The sequence below is a fragment of the Amblyomma mixtum genome, chromosome 7 (genome assembly GCF_055824585.1).
Source record: "Amblyomma mixtum isolate Tamu chromosome 7, ASM5582458v1, whole genome shotgun sequence".
Classification (NCBI taxonomy): domain Eukaryota; kingdom Metazoa; phylum Arthropoda; class Arachnida; order Ixodida; family Ixodidae; genus Amblyomma; species Amblyomma mixtum.
This window is the reverse complement of record NC_143018.1, coordinates 19,876,454-19,888,868: the sequence shown is the minus strand read 5'-3', so window position 1 is coordinate 19,888,868 and position 12,415 is coordinate 19,876,454. Positions and strand designations below refer to the sequence as shown.

The 12,415-nt window shown below is 49.3% G+C and overlaps 1 protein-coding gene across 1 annotated transcript in view; it reads right to left on the bottom strand.

Moving 5' to 3' along the window:
- The window catches only part of LOC149335154 (uncharacterized), an 84,074-nt gene extending 77,441 nt beyond the window's left edge, over positions 1 to 6,633 (bottom strand). Inside the window, exon 1 of the mRNA XM_089551821.1 lies at positions 5,581 to 6,633. The gene's annotated coding sequence lies outside the window, so the exon portion shown is untranslated. The remainder of the gene's footprint in view (positions 1 to 5,580) is intronic.
- Positions 6,634 to 12,415: the final 5,782 nt, after the last annotated feature.

The window sequence follows — 12,415 nt, the reverse complement described above, 5'->3', positions numbered from 1 at the left end:
TGACCTGGTACTAACATACATACCCACTATCACTGTAACAGAAAAACAGTCATCACCATGGTTCAATCATGCGCTCAAACGCATCAATAATAAAAAGAAAAGACTTTTTCGCTCTGCTAAACGAACTAACACGCAGTGCACCTGGCAAAAGTATTACGCTGCAGAAAAGGAATTCGAATCACAAGCTAACAAAACAAAGCGTCATTTTTATTCTGAAATTCTTCCGAACATGATAAAAACTAATCCTAAAAAATTCTGGAATACGATTAACCCAAAGCGCTCTCAGCCATTAAAACTGTACGACAGCCAGAATTGTCCGATTCCAGACAGTCAAGCAGCCGAAGAACTTAACACCGCATTTTGCTCTGTTTTCACAAAAGAACCTGATCATAATTTACCAGATTTTCCCCAGTGCCACCATTCATTCATGTCCGACATCACTTTTAATGCCTCCGGTATAGCCAAAATAATTGAAACACTAAAGCTAACATCCTCATCCGGAGTTGATGGTATCAACACTAAAGTACTAAAAAGCACAAAAACTGTTGTAAGTGTGATCCTATGCAATATTTTTCAGCAGTCATTGTCATCAGGAGTGGTGCCGGAAGACTGGAAAGTGGGCAAAATAGTTCCAGTTCCGAAAAAAGGTCTTTCACATTTATGTTCCAGTTATCGTCCCATTTCACTAACAAGTGTTTGTTCCAAGGTAATGGAACACGTCCTCTACTCTCACATAGTAAAATTTTTAATATCTGTTAATTTTTTCAATCAGCCGCCGCGGTGACTCAGTGGCTATGGTGCTCGGCTGCTGACCTGAAAGACGCGGGTTCGATCCCGGCCGCGGCGGTTGAATTTCTTTGGAGGATAAATTCGAGGCCCGTGTACTGTGCGATGTCAGTGCACGTTAAAGAACCCCAGGTGGTCGAAATTTCCGGAGCCCTCCACTACGGCGTCTCTCATAGTCTTAGTCGCTTTGGGACGTTAAACCCCATAAACCAAACCAATTTTTTCAATCCTAGACAACATGGCTTTCGCAAGGGCCTCTCATGTGATACACAGTTAGCTTCATTCATAAATGACATAAGCTCTAACCTAGACCTGAACATACCTGTAGACGCGCTGTTCTTAGATTTCGAAAAGGCCTTCGATAAAGTTCTCCATCAGAGACTACTACTTAAACTATCAAGATTGTGCATTAACCCCCTTGTATTAGATTGGATTTCTAATTTCCTTACGAACCGAAAGCAATTTGTGTACGGTAACAACCGCTCCTCGTCTTTTTCTCCAGTCCTCTCCGGAGTCCCCCAAGGTACAGTACTCGGACCATTGCTGTTTCTAATTTATATTAATGACCTGCCTAGTAACATATCCTCTAACATCCGCCTTTTCGCAGACGACTGCGTACTTTATCGCACCATCCACACCACCTCTGACTCTAGAATTTTACAGGATGACCTTAAACGAATTGAAACTTGGTGCGGCAAATGGTTAATGTGCCTAAACACTAAGAAAACGTCTTTGCTTTCTTTTCACCGTCGGAAAAGCTATCAGGCATCAAGTTACACCATTTGTGGCTCGGTAATCTCATCTGTCCACTCTTACAAATACCATGGCGTCACCCTTTCAGATACACTAACCTGGTCAGAGCATATAATGAACATTACTAACGAAGCCAATCGCACTGTTGGTTGCCTCCGTCGAAACTTGCGCCTAGCCTCTGCATCCGTGAAAACACTTACTTATCTTACATTTATCAGACCTAAAATAGAATACGCATGCTCAGTCTGGGATCCCCATCAAGCTAATCTTTCTAACACCCTCGAAGCTCTACAAAATCGCGCTGCAAGGTTTATTTTCTCAGACTACTCCTATCATTCCAGTGTCACTGCACTCAAATCACGGGCTAATCTTACTAATCCTGAAAAGCGACGCTGCATCTTCAGGCTGTGCCTTTATCACAAGTTCTACCATACGCCACTCAATGTTTCAGCAATCTTACCACTTCATCGACAGTCAAGCCGCATCAGCCATCCTAAAGCCGTCTATCCGCCCCCAGCACAGACCACAGCCCATCTTCGTTCATTTTTTGTTCAGACCACTCGGGACTGGAACAAACTGCCTGTCGACGCTGTGCACCACTCCGACCCACATTCCTTCAAGACTGCCATCGAACCACTATTCACTTGAACATTATGCCCATCCCTCATGTAATACCCCACACCAAGGGGCATTTGAGGTACTAATAATAAATAATAAATAAATAAATATTAGAGAGTCTCTGATGGGGCCCTTTTTTCAACGTTTGCGGCGAAGAAAAGTCCAGCTTTGGCAGCTCAATACCCAATTTTCGGCCAATTATTAACCACGCCAGATACGAAGTTCGCGCTTCCATGCATTGCCGCGGTGAATGAATGATCGCAGCGCCAATTTCGCCTCTGGGTAACTGCATGAAACTCGGCGGTTATGGTGCTCGACTGCTGACCGGAAACACTCGGCTTCGGCCCCGGTCGCAGCGGTCGAATATCGATGGAGGTGAAATTCTAGAGGCCCGTGTGCTGTGCGATGTCAGTACACGTCAAAGACCCCCAGGTGGTCGAAATTTCTAGAGCCCTTCACTACGGCGTCCCTCATAGCCTGAGTAACTTTGGGACGATAAACGCCGTACATCACCCCCACCACCACCTTCATTTAAATATGTCTGCCTCTGTTGCAGCGTTTTTCTGACAGGTGCTTCATTCGGTCTGAAAGAAAGAACGGACAGCGAAATGAAGAAAGAAAGAAAAAGGAAAGAAAGTAAGAACGAAGGAAAGAAAACAAAGGAAAGAAGAAAGAGAAACGAAGGAAGGAAGGAAAGAAATCGGAGTTCTACTGGCAAACGTCAGTGAAAATGGGTAACCCGATTCCGAAGAACCGCGCCTTCATTCGCTAGTCAAGCAGTGGGCGAGCTGCACATACTCGTTTAGGACGATGTCTTTCGACGTGCGTGCGGTCTCAAAAAAGAAATAAAGGACAGGAAGGGCGAAACAGCACATGTCCTACTTTTCTGGAGCAAATGCTCGTACAACGGGCCGGCCTGCTTTGAGAAAAGAAGGAAAGAAGGAGGTAATACGGGGCGTTTTTGGGTACCGTGTGTCGGAATGACGTATAATTGTACAGCTCAGTTTGGAAGCGGAAACAGGGGTGTCGGAGATGCAGTGTGCGAGAAGAAGCTGAATGAGGGGAAGGAAGAGTCCGACTTACCGGCGCCAGCCGAAGGAACGAGTTGACATTTACGCTCTGGCTACAGTTAAAACGGGCCAACACAGAAGCAGTCATAAGGCCAATTATTTGCTAAATCTGGGTCGGATTTTATACCCAGCTGCGAAGAGATCAGTGTAAGCCGCGCAGTTTCCGTACTTCCTTTTCCTTGCTGGTGGATGTCACTCGTACGACCCATATGCAGTGTTTATGTCAATACAGTAAATACAGGAGGTCACTAAAGCTTGTGGGAGAACTCAGTATGTCCTGAAGCATCATGTGGATGTAGGTCAAGCCGAGGGTAGTTCGGCTTTACTGAATTGCACATAGAAAAGTATACTGGACCTTGCATAGCAGAGGACACATGGCGTGTATTCAAGTCACAAACAACAACAACAAAAAAACGTGCCGTGGCCCCATGCATGAACTGCATCTATTAACACGAACAGTCTTCCTCCCTCCCTCCTCTCCTTCGGTGCTGAGTAGGAGGAGGGAGAAGGGAGGGAGAGGAGAAAAAAAACACGGCGGCGCTTCCTAATCGGGGTCATCCCCTTGCGAGTATAGTAGTGGGCGTGGGGCCAATTTCGGATCGGTGTTATGCGCAAGGGTGCGCGCAATATGACATCTCCATTACGCCGTTCTGTTGCACTACTACACGTAGCCCCCGGTTCGTCTTTACTGGGGACCGGATGAATGACCTCGCAATTACTACTCGAAGGCTTATTCCTGGCAGTCCTTTTATTTTATTATCCTCTGTTTTTTCCGTCGTTGTGTCTGTGTTGCCTGTCCTAAGCATTCGCTGCGCACACTCCAGTACACGTCGATGCGGAAGGGTTACACGCGGGATTGATTCTTTGACTACGCTGCTCGAACTGTCCGCACGGATCTGGTTACCAATTAATGGCCATAAAGCGGCTGCGACTGGGAGAGCTATTATGAATAACTACACATCCGGAAAGCCAGTAATGTTAGCGAGTACCAGACACACACACACACACACACGCGTGGTGCATGTATGCATGTAAGCGCATGGTCATACAAATACGGTAAGCGCAACGGAGCGATATTGGCCAGATTTACAAACATGCGACCTCCACTACGGCGCCTCTTTCTTCCTTCTTTCACTCCCTCCTTCATCCATTCCCTCACGGCGCGGTTCAGGTGTCCACCGAGATGAGAGACAAATACTGCGGCATTGAATTTCCCCCAAAACCAATTTTCAAAGCAGGATAACATGTCCTGTTTTCATATTCTATGACATCTCGCCGCAGAAAGAAACAATAAAAATACTACACCTTTCTATGTCAACAAGTTGTATGTCTGTGACGGAAGGACGGAGGACTCTATAGTGTGGTTTGGTTTGGTTTATGGGGTTTAACGTCCCAAAGCGACTGAGGCTATGAGAGACGCCGTAGTGGAGGGCTCCGGAAATTTCGACCACCTGGGGTTCCTTAACGTGCACTGACATCGCACAGTACACGGGCCTCCAAAGAAATTCCAGCCGCCGCGGCCGGGATCGAACCCGCGTCTTTCGGGTCAGCAGCCGAGCACCATAACCGCTGAGCCACCGCGGCGGCCCGACTCTATAGTGTGTGATCCAGAGTGTATGCATTATGAGTTGAATGCATTCTACAGGAATATAGGAACACCAAACGTTACGCATGAACCGATAATTGCGTCTAGGAGCGCTAAAGTCAGCGCCAACCAGGAACATCTTATGTAATGACGAAGGCAACCTTGAAATTGATAAGCGTTCTTTACGGTGCTGGGGAACGTGCCGACACGAACTACCCTAGTCATTCATGAATGTCAAGGCAGGCGACACGACTGCTGACGCGTTAAATTTCGAAGCGGTCTGCAAATAAGAAGTTGCCTAAAGGACCAAGACGTGAAATGAACTCATCCAGTTAACTCTTGCCACGTAGGATAGGGATTTAAGTAATTTTTCAGAAAAAAAAGGCATCAGGTAAAACAAGAGCACTCGGAAAATTATTCCAGGTAAATTGTTCAAGAAAATGAAAAGCCATAGGTGGGAGACTTCGGTAGGGACGCTTAAACTGCGCAAAAGAAACAGACACCACTTTTTTTGCGTAGTTTTACAAACCTTGCGAGCAGCTTTGAACATGCTGCTTATTGATTCATTTTTTGCTCTCTCTGGTGACAATATATGGATCAAAATTAACAAACCAATCGCATTCGCTTTAGCGTAAAGGAGAAGATCATTTCTCTATGCAAGAAAAAATAAATTCGCAAACATGTGCGAGAGGCAGGCAAGACAGCTTAATCGCAGCGAAGCACCACTGGGACGAGATTAAAGGGTTTAAAAGCCGCAGCTAAACTCACCGCTTAAGCCGGTGCCTCCGAGAAATCAGCAAGACGGCGTTCGATGCTCCCGGTGATCGATGAGGTCCCTCGGAAGACGGCTCACAAAAGAGGAAAAACCGATCAAGTAAAAAAAAAAACACAAACTGGCTTCTGGCGGCACCACACAATCCAGGCGTCTGCTTGGGGGGCTCCGAAAAAGCAAGCTCGCGGCGAAGATGGAAAGCGGTGGATACAAAACTGACAACCGAAACCGACGTGAGTCGCCAGCGAAAGTGGCAGAGATCGACGGCGAAGTTGACGGCGAAGCGTGACCTCTTGGGTGCGCGTTTGTGTGCTCTACGGTGCACGCCTGGAGCCGTTGCGTTCTCTCTAAAAAAGAAAGCAGACAGTCTCAGAGACACAATGAAGCCGTGCAGCAAGCTGACTGGTCAACGCTTGGCTGTCAGCAAGCGCTACGTCAGCGCTGAGCACATAAGTCCTCGCTCGGTGCCGGCAGAAGCGAAAGTGGACGCTTTTCGGGTCACTTCTTCACTCGTCCACCGTACACTGACACTCAACACTGAATGCACCGGTGCCTTCTTCGTTGTCTGGGAAGGCGGTGAAAGTGCAACTGTTAGACGCACGATTAGACGCGCACGATGTTTGGTCACTCCGCCTCCTCCACAACGGTAGTCGGCCGTGTGGGACTCGCGGCTTAACACGAACACAAGTCGAGCACAGGAGAGGTGGTGAGTAGGCACTGGTTGCGCAGTAAGCAGGTGTACGCTGTATCCGAATCATTCATGGTTGAACATGCTGAGGTCGGTGGTAGCCTGGTTTCTATAGACAGGGACACTTGGAGAACTGCTCCCACCACGGCTGAAGACTCCGCAAACGGTTCAGTCGTCGGTTGTTTCGAAAACGGCTGTGAGCAGGTTAGCGTTTGTCGGTGACACCAAGCAGCATCCATAGAGCGAAGCGGGTGTTATGCATCCATTGCCACTCGAAAAAAAGACAGAGCAACGCGACCGCCGAAGACAGCGGACAGCGAAAAACGATGCCGCGAGCTTAGCGGCTACCGGCGTGGTCGGGTTCGCTGTCGCGATTGACTGGCGCACGAGGAGTCGTGGGCCGTCCGTGCGCCCTCCGGACGAAAGAGGACGAGGAGGAAAGAGAGCTGGTTGCACCCACCACTCCACTCTCCACCGACGCCGACTCGAATCTGGGAGAGCCGCTCCTCCGTCGCTGCGAGAGCCACCTTAGCGGCTGAGGCAACGGCGGTGAGAGGCGCGAAACCTTCTAAGACGTCTACTCTCCCTCTTCGTTTCTCTTACTCTTTCTTTGCGCGTGGCTTCGTCGACGCTTTGGTTTCGTTTTTCGGCGCTTCTAACCCGCTCCCCCTCGTCCTCTTCATCAAGTTTTTCTGCATCCCGCTCGGGGTCGTCCGTGCGTCGCAAGAATTGTGTCTTGATGTGTCTCCTCCTCCCAGCACCCTGCGCGTCTCCTTCTAGAAGCTTAAGTACCTCTCTAGAAGACTGTCACCCCTCCTCGTTCTGTTATTTTGTTTTTGTTGTTTGGGTGCATGCCGCACTTTTGCTGCATGTGCTTGTGTCGGTGGAGCGATGACTTTCTAGAGGTCACGGAGCGCACCGTCGCTTTAGCGCGAGGTATGGAGGGAGTAGGCCGACGCCTGTGCTCGAAAGCGACCTACACAGCAAGAGGTGCTCCAGAAATGTAGTTTTTTTGCTCTTTGAGTCTTTATAAATTATTTTTATTTATGGGGCAACCTCGAGCACTTCACTGGCCAAAAGCATTCCCCTGCCCTGGCGCTCTGCTTCTCCAGTCGGAAGTGAACAAGTGGGTTGGATGTCACCCCTAGGGTTGATGTTAAGGCAGTCGAGAATGTAACGACCGTGTTCGGTGCGAGAAAGGCGGTGTATCTGGACAGTCGCGTGTGCTTCGATCAGCTCTGTGAGGGTGTTGTAAACCCCGAGCTGGAGGAGGCGCTGAGTGCTGGCGATCTGGGGGTGAAAACTTTCCATTGCAACCTTTTAAGCCGAGCGGATGGTGCTATTTACCGCCTCATCTTTGCGGCGCAGGTGGTAATAGGGGTATGAGTAGACAATCCTACTAAGAAGTAAAGCTTGTGTGAGGCGGCAGAGGTCGGTCTCCCGCATTCCTCTGCGGCGAGTGGTGATGCAACGAATAAGGCCGTTGATTTGGCTGGCGGTGGTTCGGAGGCGTTGGATGGCTTCCAAGTTTTGCGCGTTGTTCTGCACCACCATGCCTAACACACAGATGGTCTGCACGGGGAGTATGAGGTGGGTGTAGATGCGGAGCGTGATCGGCTCTCGAGGGTCGGGGACTGGTCAGCGACCGCGGCTATTCCAGTTGACTAAAAGTTCGGATTTGGTGGGCGAGCAAACGAGACCGTTTGCCTGCACAAAAGCGTGGATGATGCCGATTGTCTTTCGGAGTGAATCTTGTATCTCCTCGTCCGAGCCAGAGTTGGTCCACAGGACGATGTCATCGGCGTATAGTGAGTATTTGATGTGGGCATGGCGTCCAGAAGTGAGGGAAGCCTCGCATAGTGATGTTAAAGAGGAACAGGCACAAGACAAGCCTAAGGCAAGCCTGTGGTGTGCCCCGGGTGCCAGTGGTGATTTTGTCGCTGCAGAGGTCTCCAATATGGAGTTCTGTAGTGAGATTGTGCCGAAAGTTGGCAATATAGTTGCAGTTGCGGGTGCCTATATTCACCTGGAAGGGTTGCCAGTATGGAGGTGTGCGACACATTGTGAAACGCCCTACTGACGAACCTGGTCAAGTATGTCGTGTTGTATCTGCCACATGATGTCCTGAGTGGAGAGTCCAGCCCGGGATCCAATCATGGTGTCTGAGAGGAGGTCTTCCCTGTCCACGTGGATGTGAAGTCTGTGTAGAATTACGTGCTCCATAACCTTCCCCAAGCAAGATATGAGCGAGAAAGCAAGGCGTGAGCGAGATGGGCCTTAGGTTGCCCAGCTCGATTCGTTTGCCTGGTTTGCGTATGCATGCTTCCAGGAGTATGGAAGGCGACACTCATGCCACTGGCGGTTGAAAAGGTCCGCAAGTGCTTCGACCGGGTGGTCTTCGCGGTTGCGGAGCATCTTGTTGATGATCTAACTGCTTACGTTAGTTGCCGATAAACAAAATGCAAATGTAGTGTGCATATATAGACACCCTCACTTGCCTGCAACTTTTGTGCAAAGTCTCTAGAAAATGATCGGTTATCAGGAAATGAAAGGCGCGGTAACTGTCTCACTTTCCGGTGGACACCTCAACCGCGTTGTGAGGGAGGGAAGAAAGTGGGAGTGCAAAAAGAAAGAAGGGATGCCATAGTGGAATGGCTCCGGTATAATGTTGTCCAACTGGGGATCTTTAACATGCACTGGCATTGCACAGCACGTGGGCGCCTTTTTGCGTTTCGCCTCCATCGAAACGCGGCCGGGTTCGAACCCGGGTACTCCGGCTCAATATCTGAGCGCTCTAACCAGGGGAGTAGCCATGGGGGGGGGGTTCGGTGTAAGAACACCGCTGAAGTTTTCTTAGCACTGCATCCACCCTCCCCCTCTTTCGGCCTTTTTTTTTCGCCCATGCTATTTACACACCGCATCGATACATAAAATGTAAAAACTAAAATAAGAAGGGTCTCGGTTTATTCTCGAGAAGATTGATGTTTGGTTTGGTTTGGTTTACTGGGGTTTAAAGTCCCGAAGCGACCCAGGCTATGAGGGACGCCGTAGTGGAGGGCTCCGGAAATTTCGACCACCTGGGGTTCTTTAACGTGCACTGACATCGCACAGTACACGGGCCTCTAGAATTTCGCCTCCATCGAAATTCAACCGCCGCGGCCGGGGTCTAACCCGCGTTTTTCGGGTCAGCAGCCGAGCGCCTCAACCACTGATCCATCGTGGCGGCACATGCATGGGGTAGAAGTTTTGACAAATGCCATTCTTTCGCATTTGCTGACTTCGTTGTAGAGAAGAAGTATTGTCTTGTGTATTATGTGAAAACATCGTAAACAGCCGTGATATTTCGTAGGAGTATTTTTTTTTTTGTGAGAAAATGTTCTTTACGGATCAAGTGCTCGGAGTCCTGCGTGCACTCTTATTTTTGTGTAGATATTACAGTGAATGACACGACTAACTCATAGCCATTATTAAAGGAGAACATGACTAAGATATTGTTTGGGCGTAGGCTGTCTTTCTTTGTATTGTTTTACCGGAGGCGTATAACACTACATTGGTTTTTGGCTTTTGAGGCGAGGAAATAGCGCAGTATCTGTCTCACATGTCTCGGTGGACACCGGAACCGCGCCGTAAGGTGTCGACCGAGATATGTGAGACATACTGCTCTATTTCCTTTCTTCAGAAGCCAAAAACCGATGTAGTGTTATACGCCTCCGGTAAAACAATACATGGAAAGAGAGCCTGCGCTCAAACAATATCTAAGTCATTTTCTCCTTTATTAATGCCGAAGAGTTAGTTGTGTCGTTCACTGTAATATCTACATAAATATAAGAGTGAACGCACGACTCCGAGGACCTGCCCTGACGAGGACTTGATTTGTATAACAACCCCTGAAACATATTTCTGGCTGCACCACTGGCTCTAACCACTGAGCCACCGAGGCGTGTGCCACGAAAAGACCAGCCAGTGCTGCGTTAGAATGTGTAAGAGTAGTATCTGTTCTCGCTTCGGCGAGCGCGGCTTCGGCCGCTTATCTGTTTTTTGAGCGGCGTACGCTCCGGCGGACGCAGTTGTTGCTGCGACGCGCGTCTTTTCTTTCCTTTTTCTCTTTCCTCTGATCTCTTTACTCTCCTCTGTCTGCACGATGGCAGCGGTGGTGGCTCGGCTGGAGCCAGTAGCAGGCCCGTGCAATTTCCTTTTCATCCTTCCCTCAGTCACAACAACAACAACAATGTGTAAGAGAACATTTGTCTAACGGCTTATTCCTCTGGTCTGGGCCACTCGAATCGATCGATCACAGATGAACAATGTACGAATCGTTAAAGATGACCCTGTGAAACCATGCCTTGCACACTGCCTAGTATTGAACGTTGAAGAACGCACAACGTCGAGGAAAATGAATGCTGTCGAAAGGCCAAAAGACCTCTGATGTTCGGTTTGGTTTACCAGATCGAAGACGCTATCTTTGATGCGCAAACATACATGCGTAATCCAGCCATATATGATGGAAGTGCCTTGCTTTCCTATAGCCACTGCGAGCGACCACTTGCTCGGCTGAGACCCTTTCGCCATCTGCAGAAACCGAGGGAAAGTTCTTGCATACACTACGCTACCCAGTCGAGGATTGCGCCGCGAGCCTGGGAGGCCGATAGTGCGCATGCGCGAGACCGGAGAAGAGCAGCAGGTGCGCGGCGCATGACGTCATAGTTCGCCTCCGCCGCCGCACGAGGAGCCACGCCGGCCCGACTACGCTCGCCGGCGCCGCGCGTGAATGAGCGGCGGAGACGCCTGAGCAAAGACAAGAACGTCTTGCCAAGCGGAGACGCCAAGGTAGCTCTCGCTACGTATAACCAGAGTCCACTCTGGTATAACCTGGCATAACTGAGCTAAGCCACTGCCAAAGTTTTGAAGCGTAAGCTTCACTACGGGACCTCGGGCTTCAGTCGCCGACCGTGTAAATTTGGCCTTCAGCTATGTTAGAGGTCAAACCATGAAAAAGAGGAAGAAAAATTGAATTAATATCCATGACTGGGAGTCGAACCCGCGGCTGCGTGAAGAGATCTCCTGTAAGGGTCGCTCAGCGAGACCACTACCGCCGCAGTTAACACGCCTCGTGTTAAAACTGCACTACACTCTTGCGCTGTGCATTGGAGAGCGTCGTCGTTATCAGCTTCCAACTGCTCCATCCCGCGGCACTGCTTGCCCTCCGTCGTCTTCTACGTAGCACAAATCCGTGCTTCCGCTCCGATTCGAACGTAGCAAACATTCTCTGTAATTTTTTTAGGAAAGGCGCAATAACTAAATCAGTTTACGGTAGGCACCTCAACCGCGCCGTGGGAAGGGACGGACAAGGGAGTGAATGAAGAATAAGGAGAGGCATGCACACCAGGACGAAGTGGCATATGGTAAGGGAAAAAACCCTTAGAGATCACTGCGGCATCCGCATGGGAGAAATGCGTAAGCATGACGTCACACTTTATGACATCACACCCTATGATGGCACACCAAGAGGTCGACCTAACACTCGTCACACGACGTCAGCTGAGACTCGGGACCGGAAGTCGAGACCCTCAAACCGGAAATTGATCACTTATCGATCAGTTATCGATTACTTATGTATCACTTATCGATCAGTTATCGACTACTTATCTATCACTTATCGATACCTTGTCGATACCACAACTGTCTTACTTAATCAAGTTTTGATTGATTGTAAAACATTTTATTCGCCGGAAAGAGCTTGGCAAGAGGTCGCGTTAAGTGGTCGAGAGTACATAGCCCTCGACGACTTTGTCAGCCCACTCCACCGCCAAAACTTGCGTTCTGGGGTCAGAGCTAGCCAGCACGGTCTCCCACCGCTCGAGAGAAGGAGCTGTAACTAGATCACCCGGAGGTGGCTCTATTTTGCAGTCCCACAGGATGTGATCGTAGTTATATCAATTGCCCATCTGAGTTTTCAAATTTCGCGCCACGCTTCGTTTTCAAATTTGGCGCCACGCGTTGGCTCCGCCCACACTTCCGGTCCCGTGGTGCCACACTTCCGGCGTTTCCAAATTTGGCGATACCTTTGCTCCGGCCCCGCCCACTTTTTGGACGTTTTTGGCGCTAATTAGCTAATTAATCCACCTCAATCCCCCATTTCCAGT